This window comes from Rhincodon typus, chromosome 31, assembly GCF_021869965.1.
Source record: "Rhincodon typus isolate 14 chromosome 31, sRhiTyp1.1, whole genome shotgun sequence".
NCBI classification, from domain to species: Eukaryota; Metazoa; Chordata; class Chondrichthyes; order Orectolobiformes; family Rhincodontidae; genus Rhincodon; species Rhincodon typus.
In genome coordinates, this window is record NC_063362.1 from 17288728 (window position 1) to 17301520 (window position 12793).

A 12793-nucleotide genomic window follows, 5' to 3' on the forward strand; every position below is an offset into this window, starting at 1 on the left:
TTCTCCAGTATCTGCAGTTCCTACTATCCCTTTTAAATCTTTCTCCTTTCACCTTAAACCTATGCCCACTAGTTTTGAACTTCCCAACCCTAGGGAAAAGACCTTTGCTATTCACTTTGTCCACGGAGGGAATTCCAGAGGATAGGATAGGACTAGGTGGATGAAGGCATGGCTGCAAATGAGGAGTGTTTAAAATAGGAGATCCTTATGAGGCCAAAATCAGAGGAGTATAAATTTTTCAAAGTTAATCATGACAAGTCAAGGAGGGATTCATAAATATGGATGAGACATAAAGTGGAAGCCCAACTTGTGTGGATATGTGGTCAAAAACTAATCTCAAGTTGAAGTATGCCATCAAGGTTGCAAACAGTGTGGTTCAGCCTCAGGGTCAGGTGTCAATGTCCAGGGAATTGAATTTGAGATGGATATTAAAATAATGGCTTTGAGCTTCCCAATATTTAGTTGGATATCATTGCTGCTCATTTGGTAGTGGATAACCATCAAGCAATTTGGTAATATAGTGTGCAAGTGTGAGGGTGGTCAACAAGTTGAACAGAGTTTTGTCAATGATTAATGCTATGTTTTCAGATGGCAATGTGAGGAGCAACATGCAGATTTGAAATAGGAGTGGTTGGGGAAGGAAGTGGCAAAGATAGAACCTTGGGAGACACCAGAGATAACAGGGCTGGAGCTGGGTGAGAAACTATTGGAGGTTACAACTGGATAGGTAAGAATGAAACCAGGAGAGTACGGTTCCATCCTTGTGAACAATACTGGAGAGGCACTGAAGATGGATATGTGCCAAAGGCTGCACACAGATCGAGATAGATGAGGAAGATGATAGATGGCTTGCCGCAGCCACAATCACTTGGGATATCATATGTGGTTTTGTAAAGGGTTATTTGCAAGGGTGACAAAGGTATGGTCTAATTAGAGGGATTCAGACTTGGAAATTCAAAAAAGATGAGAATGACAAAAATGCCTTCAAGAAATTTGGATAGGAAAGGAAGATTTGAGATGGAGTGGTAATTTGCAAAGATGGAGGGGTCAAGGATTGATTTTTTTAGGAGATGGTTAATGGAAATAAATTTTAAAGAAGGGGCAAGGAGCAATATCTGAGGGAAGAGAACATTAACATGGGAGTTGGAAAGAAATCTGAATGGTTAGCAGTTTAGTTGGAAAAGGTTCAAGGAAGCAGCCCAAAATTAGTTTGGAGAAAACATGTTGAGAGATAGGAGAGAAATTAAAGAAATATTATCAGTTGAGGACAAAGAAAAGGAATGTTTTAAATTAAGTTTAGGGAGAAACAGCAGAGGCAGCTGATTAGGTTATCTTAGTTTTACTGATGAAGTCCTTGAACCTCTAACAATTGCGCTTGGAGGTGCAAATTGAGGAAACAGAAGAGAGAGAAGGCACAAAGAGTAATAACAATCTGGAACATTGCTTCGCTTAAAGGCTGTCAATTCTGAATCACCTGAAGCTTTAATGATCTTTAAATTCTTTGTAAGATAAAGTTGTCAAGAATTTGCAGTAAATGCAGTTAAAATACAGGATAACTATGATCTGACAGAATGGCAGAACATGCTCATGGTACTGAATAGCCTACTCCTGCTCCTCATTTTTCACAGAGATACCAATTGCCAGCTGCTCTGCCAGGGGGACACAGTGCCCCAACACTGGCAGGCATGACTGAAAGCCCTAACCATTGGCTGTGAACCACTTGTCATTTGAGATGATTCATTTATTTAGGGAACCAGAGTCCAGGAGATGTGCACACTTTGAAGGCTTCACAGACTATTAAACTTGAAAAGTTCAATGTCTTCATCTAAAAAATTAATTCTGAGAAATATTGCATAAAAGAATCTTACCGACCACCCATTGCAAGTAACTGTTTTAACAAAATCATGCAAATGTGTCATGAAATTACATAAGAAAATCTTCAGTGGACATAACAAACATCCAGTTAGTAAGTACATGAGGGCTAAAACTAATAATTTTTCCTAAATACTTTGGAACTCAAGTGATCCACCTATCGGGCTAGCCCATTCTGCCTCATCACTGAGATGTAGGCCAGGATTTCACTGCTCAATTACCTTTTCAAAAAGTGGATAAAAATAACCTACACATGATCTTCACATGCTACATTCAAGATGAGAAGCAGCAATGATGTAAATGACCAGGACCAGTCATCTCTCAGGCTCTGGATCAGCTGAACAATTAACTGACTGGACAGTAGTTCTGCAGTAGTTCCTTGGGTAGTGTAGCAAGCTCAATCATCTTCAACTGCTTCAGCAATGAACTTCCATCCATCACGAGGTCAGATGTGGAGATGTACACTGATCATTGCAGAATGTTCAGCACTCATGACTCCTCAGATAGTGAAGCTGTCCATATCCAAATTTAGTGAGACCCAGACAATATCTGGGTTTGGGCTGTCAAGTGGCAAGTAACATTTATGCCACAGAATGCTAATCAATGACCATCTTCAACAAGAGAGAACCTAACGATTGCTCTTTGACATTCAATGGCATTACCATCGCTTAATACTTCACTATCGATATCCTTGGGGTTACAATTGACCACAAACTGAACCGTCCATTCATATAAATGGTGTGGCTACAAAAGCGAGTCAGAGGCTAAGGATCCTGAAGTGAGTAATTACCTCTTATCTCCCAAAATCACAAGTCAGAAACATAATCCAGTTACCTGTATGTGGGCAGCTCCAACAATGTTTAGGAAGCTTGATATCAACCTGGACAAAACAGCCTGCTTGATTCGTACTACATCCACAAACATTTACTTCCACCACCACTGACACTCAGTTTCAAAAATGTGCCCCATCTACAAGAAGCAGTGCAGAAATTCACAGAAGTTCCTTATAGAGCACTTTCCAAATATCCGACACTATTATCTGGAAGAACTAGATCAACAGATATAAGGGAACACCACCACCTGCAAGTTCTCCTCCAAGCCAAGTGCCATCCTGACTTTAAAACATATCACTACTCTTTACTATCACGGTTAAATCCTAGAACTCCCTTCCTAACAGCATTATGGGTGTACCTTCATGAAACAGACTGCAGCAGTTCAAGAAAGCAGTTCAAAAAGGCAGCTCATTGCCACCTTCTCATAGACATTTAGGGATGGGCATTAGATGCTAGCCCTAGCCAGTATCACCAATACCCCACAAATTGATTTTTGAAAGTTAGCTGCAATAACCTTTTTTTGGATTCTTTCCAATGATACACATGTCCAGTTTCTACTGTTATGGGAGGCAACATTAACATTAATGCATTAAGTAAAAAATCCATCTGAAAGCAAAATTACATCACCATACAGAGAAAAAAAGTCCAAAAGGCCCAGAAGAAACAAGAAATACAGGTAATTCAGTTCAATATTTTAAGAACAATATGATTTTAAGAAGACACAAACAGTTTGTCAGCCCCTGAAATGGGATTACTGATGATGAGAGAGAGCAATAGTTGAGGAAGAAACTAAAATCGAGGTTAACACTCCAAAGGCAAACTTCATACAGAAGCTACTGTGAAGCACTAGGTGGGTTAGGAAAAGAGAAAAAAGTTAATCACATTAAGAAAATACAGAGGCTTTCATGATGGAGACTTTGTAAGGAATAACTAAAGGCTTCAGGAGGTAAAGTTGGAGATCCCTAAAAGAACAATGACTAACTTCATGAAAAATGTGTAAAGACTGGAAGGGAAGGCAAGGGAATGTAAATAAGAGTGTAGAGATTGTAATGGGGTCAGCCAGGTGGACCTCATAAAATATAATTTCCCTGAATGGACCAGGTTAACAGCTCCAATCAGGGAGCCCTGGCTGACAGATATAAACAGGAGTGTCAGAGGTTTTGTTCACTCTGAGGAAGATGGATCAGTGTTGATTACTATGCATGTGTAAGTAAAGGGTATCTTGGTGACGGGATACCAGCCTCTGTGGAATTATTTCAGTGGCAACAAGAGAAAAAGATATGCTCCTGAAGAAATTCAGTCATGAGTCATCCTGCAGTTTAGGTAAGCATTTCTTGCATCAAACCGTTATTTGGGAAGCTTGACATGTTTGATCGTGCCATTGAAGACTGGGCCTGGTTTGTGGAAAGAATGTGTTTTTTTTTCTGGACAACTGTCATTGGGGCAATTGAAAAGCAACGAGTAATTCTCTTGACAGATTGTGAACCTGCAGCTTTATCAGTTATTAGAGCTTAATGTTTCCTGAGGCACCAGGTGCAGAAACCTTTCAAGAGTTGATGGACTTAGTTAAGGAGTGCTATGACCCCAGGTCTCCTATAATTCTGAGATGCTATTGATTGTGCTCGGCAGTTTGAGAATGATGGGCCTCCATGTCGGAATTTTTGACGAGGTCAGGATGACCGGCTGAGGCATGTGACTTTGGTTTAACCCTTAATGAGATGCTGAGAGACTGTTTGATATGTGGGATTAATGATGTAACCATGCAAAAGCACCTACTAACTAAAGCCCAATGATTTCAAACAGACACTACAACAGCCTTTGTCATTAGAAAATGTGACAACTGGAGTGTATGAGTTGCAGAGTATGGTGATGCAAGTGGACACCCTCACCAGGCTGACTAAGCTTGGGGGATACACTTGAGTGGAGACAATTGCGTAGCCTCATTCAGGACATATCTTGAACAGACTGATTCTAGGTCAGCCCACCAACAAAACACCAAAGCAAGGCCAAACCTCAGCCAAACGGTAAATATTTTCATCAGGATCTGGACCAACTAGCCATTGCAATTGCTGCTGGTTTGTGGACTCGAGACAGCAAAAGAGTCCCATTAGACCAGAATTGTGTAAGAGAACTCATTGGCCTGTATCCATGAGAGTGCACGCCCTGAAAAGCTCCCCCACATCTGTCTCGGAACAGTTAAATTGCTTAGCAACATTCAAATTAGAACCAATCATGATAAACGTCTGGCTAAACAGTCACCTGGTTCTAATGGAGGTTGATACTGGCATGGCTGTGTCAGTGATTGCTGAATCAGTCTTGAACAAAATTCGGACTAGACTCCAACTCTTAAGGTTGTGTAAGACCTCGGTAGGCTGAGAACCTACATCATGGAACATTTACAGAGTAAGGGTACAACTTTGGTTCCAGTTTGTATCAGAAGCAGCTAGTTCAGTTAACACTGATTGTAATAAAAGGTTCACGTCCAAGCCTGCTGGGGCAAAATTGGTTGAGAAAGATTCATCAAGCTTGGCTCAAAGTTTTTCGATTAGAAAATGGCTGCCTGAGTGAAGTCCTAATTAAATACCTGCATGTTTTACAGTAAGGTCTAGGGATTATCAAAGGAGCCAAGGCCAACTTGCATGTTGACCAGGACGCAATTCCATAATTCTGCAAGGCCTGCGCTATTCTAATTGCCTTTTGCAAATGTGGAGGCAGAAATCAGGTGGCTCAAAAGCGAAGGAATCATCAGACTAGTACAGTTTGCAGAATGAGTGGCACTGGTCGTACCAAATGTAAAATCTGACAGGTTGGTTCACCTCTGTGGGGCATTTTAAATAACTGGCAAACTGCTTCTTGCAGCTGGATAATTACCCAATCCCTCATATAGAGGACTTATATGCAAAGCTGGTGGGAGGGCTGTCCTTCACGAAGCTGCACATGAGCTGTGCATACCTGCAATTGCAGTTAGATTAGGATTCCCAGAAGTATGCTACAATAATACCCATAAAGGTTTGTAACAATATATCAGACTGCCAATTGTGATATCATCAGCCTGTGCCATTTTTCAGCAGATGATGGAGAACATTTTACAAAGTTTACCACAGGTCATAATTTATCTGGATGATGTGCTAATAACAGGGAAGAGCAATAAAGAACACTTAGAGAACTTGGACATAGTCCTTAGACTTATCTCCAAGGTGGATGTACACCTTAGAAGGGAAAAATATATGTGCCAGGCACCCCAAGTAACATAATTGGGTGACAGTCAACAAGGCCAGATTACACCTGTTGGATGATACAGTGAGGGCAATCAAAGATGCACAGACTTCCACATCTGTACCGGAGCTTAGGTCTTCCTTGGATTGATGAATTATTATGGAAAGTTCATAAGTAACCTGGCCTCCATTCTGGCACCTTTATATCTGCTATCAAAAAAATGTCAGCCTTGGAAATGGTCTTGTAGCCAAGATGTAGCAGTGAAGTGAAAAAGCAGCTATCATTATCTAAGGTGTTGGGACATTATGACCCCAAGCGAGATCTGGTGCCGACATGCAATGCCCCCCACCATACAGTATTGAGGTAGTGTTGGCTCATAAATCGCCCAATGAAGATGAACACCCAATAACATATACTTACTGGACTTTAGCTGATGTAGAGTGCAAATCCACCCAGATCGAGAAGGAAGGTTTGGTGGATATCTTTGGTGTGAGAAAGTTTCACCAATACCTTTACAGGTGTAAATTTGTAATCATAACAAACCACAAACTCCTCCTAGGGCTACTCAAAGAGGACAAGGCCGTGCTGCCCATAGCTTCAGGTCAAATTCAGTGGTAGCTCTCAATCCAAGTGCCTACAATTACAAGTTGAAACATCGTCCGGCGAGCCAAGTGACAAACGCAGGTGCCTTGAGCCGCCTTCCACTAGCAGATACACAACTGGTGGTGTTGCAACTGGAAGAGTCCATTCTAGTTTTAAAGTTTTTGGACACCCTTCTGGTCACAGCTGACAATGTCAGACTGTGATGCAAAAAGATCCAATTATGGCAAAACTAAAATGGGAGAAACAAAAGGGACATCACAACCAGAATTGAAACCTTTCTGGATCCAGCGAGACCAGATCATTGTAGAGCACTGCATTTTATTAAAGGGAGCATGAGTGATTGTCCTGAACAAAGTTCACCACCAGACACTGGCTGAACTCCACTAGGGTCATCCAGGGATGTCCAAAATGAAGATATTGGCAAGAAGTTATGTCTGGTGGCCAGGACTGGATGCAGACATAGCTGGGGCAGTGCCCAGTGTACAGACAAGGACAAAAATTACCAGCAGCTGTTCCTCAACATTCGTGGGAATTGCCAGTAAACTGTGGGCTTGGTTACAAGTTGACTATGCCAGCCCTTTCATGTGTTAAATGTTCTTAATCATTGTGGACACCCACTTAAAGTGTTTGCATGTGCATAGAGTTCATTTGCCAAACAGAGGGATGATGATAGAAAAGGTACAAGCATCTTTTGCTATCCATGGGCTCCTGGGAGTGTTGGTCACAGACAACAGGCCATCATTTAAACAGCAGGGAATTCGAACATTTCCTCAAGTTGAATGGCATTCGGTATATAGGGAGAGTTCCATACCATCCATTGTTCAATAGTCTGGTGGAAAGAGCAGTCCAAACTTTGAAGGCAGGCTTAAAGAAATAGCTTACAGCTTCACTTGATACCAGATTATCCCGGATCCTATTTGATTATCAGACCACCCCTCATGCAACTACAGGGATAGCTCCAGCAGAGTTGCTGATGGGGAGAAGACTCCACACCAGGTTATATCTGATCTTCCTGGACCTGGTTGGGAGTGCTGGTAAAACAGCATCAGGAATGCCAATGCCAGACACAAGACTCATCTAAGCAAGAGAGACAGTTTACTTCAGCAGTCAAAGTTTGTTGCCTAAACCATAGAAGTGGCCCTGCATGGATAAAAGACATGGTTAACATGAGGTCAGGTCCTGTGATGTACAAAGTTCACATGGGTAGGCAGGTCCTGAACAAGTAGGTTGACTGCATGAAAGCTGAAAACTCATAAATGGGGCATGAGCAAAACATACCCAGCTCTTCAGAACAGCCAGAAAGGCTGTCAGTACCCATGGGTTATGACCATCTAGCATTAAAGAAACCTTAGAGTCTGAGATGGACACAGCAGATGTCACAGCCTCAATGCCTATATTGCCTGAAGAAGAGGATAAATTTCTTCCAAGATCCTCCAAGCACAAGAGGTGAGCTATGGTCCAGTATGGGTCACCAGTAGCTGAGGCTGAGTTTGAGTAACTGAACCCGTTGCGAAAATGCCGCAGGAGAGGCTACAAGAGAAAGAACAGGTCTATGCCCCAGACATAGAAAGGGAGGGATGTGGTGATCATAACAAAGCCAGTCAGGTGGACCTCATAAGATGAGTACAAAGTTTTTGAAGATTTGTAGCTCGGGTTATGGATGAGGTTGTAGACATGCTTACTGAACCGGTGGGTTTAGTTGCAAACGTTTCGTCACCCTGCCAGGTAACATCATCAGTGTGCCACCAGTGAAGCTTGACTGGAGGTGCCCTGACAATGTTACCTCACAGGGTGATGAAACGTTTGCATCATAACCTACCGGCTGGGCGAGCATGTCTACAACCTCAACATGGGTTCCCTGATTTGGGGCTGTTAACCTGGTCCAATTAGAGACCCCTGGCTGACAGATATAAACAGGAGTGTCAGATGTTCTGTTCACTGAGAAACCTGGACGAGTGTCAAGTACAATGCATGTGTAAATAAAGGCTGACTTGGTGATGGGATACTGGCCTCTGTGGAGTTATTTTTGATTCAAAAACTGATAGAAGTTAATGAATGATATTTGAATCAATACCTGATTCAGTCATGATGAATATAGACTAAAACATTGCACTATATTGGATACCGGTAACATGGATGTTGGTATTGACTAGTCTATTTCAAGATTCTTGATGTTGCAGTTTGATTAAAATTATTTTGTCCTGGTTTCTTTTGATAATGGCTAGCTGGCAGCACTCAGAATCAGAAATATCCATTTTTATTTTATCTGTAAAGCAAGTTTCTTTAATGGTTATCCTGAAGCTATAATTTTCACAGCACACTAGTTCATTCTAATATGTCAGGCCATTAACACCAACTATAGGTTGCAATCAGTTTATAACTCCGCATTTTAAGTATCCTCTAGTCCTGTGTACTCTGGGATTTTCTCCTTAAACTGACGTTTTGCCTCACTACTTACCCAAACTTGAGGCACTCCCCTTTCATCACTGTCTTAGTGAGTATTCTGTTGGTGAACTCTCCTAAACATTTTCTTCCCACTGATCAGCTCCCTTTCTCTCTGCTGTGATGTTTCTTTGAGCAACAAGTGATACAATAAGTCAAACTATTCTTTAGGTAGATAACCCACTGTTTTAATAATGAAATCTCATTTCTGCGCTGAGATGATTGTTCCAGGAACCCCTTTCTCTGTTGGACCCTCTCAAGCTTAGCCTGGATGGGTTATATTTGATTATGTTGTGAGATTTTTCCATGAGGGTTTTTGGGGCGCTGTGGTTAAACTGACAATGAAAGAAAGATCATGTACATTTAGTCCTTTTGGTTGTCTAAAGCTCCTTTTTCAGACTTTACACACAAACAAATGCTGGGGACACATGACAAAACAGGTGCATGTACTTTTATCAGAGGAGAGATAGGAGCTGATAAGAGCTGAGCAGTCAAGGCCGATTAACAGCAGACACCCTCATATGTTGTTGTATAAGACAAAGGGACTGGTGTGGCAGGTTACTCTCTGTACTGGGCATGCTGCCAAATGTACATAACCCAGTGTTTCAGTTTGCTTGTTTTTCTGTTTCTCTCTGGCGTGCTCCTTGCCTGCAGATGGTAGGAGGTTGGGCCACGTGGGACTTGTTTGTGTTCCAAAACACTTGCGCAACAGGACCTATAAGCAAAGCCACAGGCTTTGCCTTACTTCAGTTCCGGCTGTACTGGTATTACCAGCTCAACAAAAGATGGGATTTTCTCCTTCCATTTTTTTTTTGTTTGTTACTAAGGAACCAAGTGTTTGCTTTTTAACCCTTAGCTTTCTGATCCCTGTTAAAGAATCTTCTTAAATGTTGTTCTGGGAATATAAGTATTGAGGCTTTAGAAATACAAAATATAGTGGTTCTCTTTTGTCAAGTTTGGGATGTTTTCTTTTTCAAAAAAATATTGTTATGAAGACTGGAAATTGTTTTGGGCAACCTGTGGCATAAGTGTAATGCTGTCAACTTTGAATACAAAATCATGAGTTCAAGTGTGGTTGCACAAACACAGGAGGAAGGACTTCAGATTTCAGAATCATAGGCCATTTGGCCCAACAAGTCCACGTTGCCCCTCCAAACTCATTCCCCAACCCTGCATTTCCCTTGTCTAACCCACCTAACCTAAATATCCCTGGACACTATGGACAATTTAGCATGGCCAATCCACCTACCCTGCACATCTTTGGACTGTGGGAGGAAATCAGAGCACCTGGAGGAAACCCATGCCGACGCAGGGAGAATGTGCAAACTCCACACACAGTCACCTGTGGGTGGAACCGAACCCAGGTCTCTGGCGCTTGAGGCAGCAGTGCTTACCACTGAGCCACTGTGCCCAAGATTTGCAAAAATTCTGATTTTGAGGGAGTAGGAACCTATTCCTAGTGGTAAAGTTGCATCCTAATACTGCTGGGATCAACATCCTCATGGAAGGATAGCTAGTGCTATGGGAGAAGGGCACCAGGGTAAAACATTAGGGAGAGGAAAATAGATGCAAAGAGGACTGGGAATGGAAACTTGAATAATAAACAGTTCAGAAATAGGAGAGATCATACAAAGAGAAATGTAATGCAGTTAAGATAATTGGAATTAATGCACATAACTGCACATTGCATGTTAAATAATAGAGTGGCAGGAAATGGAGGAGCAATTTTGCAAGCAAATGTCAGAAAGATTTGAACAACAGAGTAGTGAAAATTAGCACTTTAATTCTCTCCCATGATCGGAATAGTGATAGTGAAAAGAACAAGAGGGTAAGAATTCCTGAAATATACACAAGACAACTTTGTTTGATATATTTTTATGCTTATGAGGATTGTAATAGTGCTGAATCTAGTGCTGAAAATAAAGTGGATTAAGTGGAGTGTATTTAATTCAATGATCATTTGGGAAACAGTGAAAATAATAAAATTAAACTTAGAATAGTTGCACACATACAGGCGTGGAACAAGCGAATGTAAAAAATATGTAACTGAATGTGAGCTAACTTCAGTGAGATCTGGCGCAGATAGATTGGTATCAAAAATTGGTAGGCAAAATAGCAAGTGAAAGGTGAGAGTTGTTCAAAGTAGAAATAGATTGAGTACCAGCAGAAACATTTCTAGGGGGAGTAAAGGCAGGGCAACCAAAGGTATAGTTCCCTGGATGGCTAAAGGTATTGAATATGATATGGGAAAGAAAAAGGAGGCTTGTGGCAAATGATCATAATTTTGGCTGCCCTCAAAGTACTAGAGTCCTAAATTACATCTTACCAAATCAACATGCTTTTAAGAAAGAATACTGTGTTTCATAAACTGATTACTGTTCTTTCAGATGTATTAATTAAGTTGGATAAGGAGGAAGTAGGTGTGGTATAGTTGGATTTCAAAAAGGCACTCAGTAAGGCTCCACATAAATGGTTAATGAGCAAGATAAATTCTTGTGATGTTAGGAGTAATATATTAGCATGGAAAGATGACTGGCTGTTTTTCAGAAAACAGAGTCAGGGTAAATGGATGATCTTTAGATTGCCAAACTATAACTAGGGGCTGTGATGGGCATCAGTTTTGGGGCCTTAAATGAAAAAAAAGTGTATTGTAGCCAAGTTTATTGGCCAATTGAAGATGCCTAGGAAAGCAAGTTGGAGAAACAAGCAATGGGAAATAGATATATTAAGTGAAGTGGCAAACATTTGGCATGTTGAATATAATGTGTGAAATGTGAAGTTAGCCACTGTGGTATGAAAAAAAGAATAGCAACACATTACTTAAATGGAGAGAGGCTACAGAATGATGCAGAGCAGGGAATTCAGTGTATCCTCATTGAACCATTGTGAACAGTTGGGGCCCAAACACTGATCATTGTGATATATGACTAGTCACAACCTAACAAACTGAAAGTAACCCATATATTCCTACTCTCTGCTTTCACTCCATTAACCAATTATTGATTTGTGCCTATTAAAGATCTTCTGAAAATCTAAACATACCACATCCATTGGTTGCCTCTTACCTATTCTGATAATTACATTCTGGTATTTTTCTTGATATTGTATTTTTTATTATTGATCCTAACATTTCCCTATAATAGATACCAAGATAACAAATCTGTACTTACCCATTTTCTGAAACACACAAAAACAAAAATTGCTGGAGAAACTCAGCAGATCTGGTAACATCTGGCGAGAAAACAGTTAACATTTTGAATCTGTGACCCTTCTTCAGCCTGCTGCATTTCTCCAGCAATTTCTGCTTTTGTGTTTCAGATTTCCAGCATCCACAGTTCTTTGTTTCACTCCCCCATTTTCTCTCTGCTTGCTTTCTTAAATAGTGGTATTACATTTTACAGTTCCCAATCTGACAGGGCTATTCTAGAGTCTATAGAATTTTGAAAGATGCACTACTGTCACCTCTTCCAATAATCTAGGTTATAGATCATCAAGTCCAGGGTATTTATCAAGTCTCATTAATTTTGTGAGTACTAAATGTCTTTCTTACTATATTAATATCTTGCCGTTGTTTGTTTATTAATCCCTGGATACTCCATAATTCCTGAAGGCTTTAAATATTTTCCTTCATGAAGACAGATATAAATGGTGGAATCTTTTAGGGGTCTAAGTGATATGGTCTATAGTGTGATTTGTTACAGAATTGGACAAGAATTGCAGTGAGGTATATGTTGATGTCAGGAGCATCTCATTTTCCTTATTATGCTTTTGTTGACTGGTGACTCAAGGTTCTTGCTAGGCACAGCGAATTGTCAATTAAGGGAGTT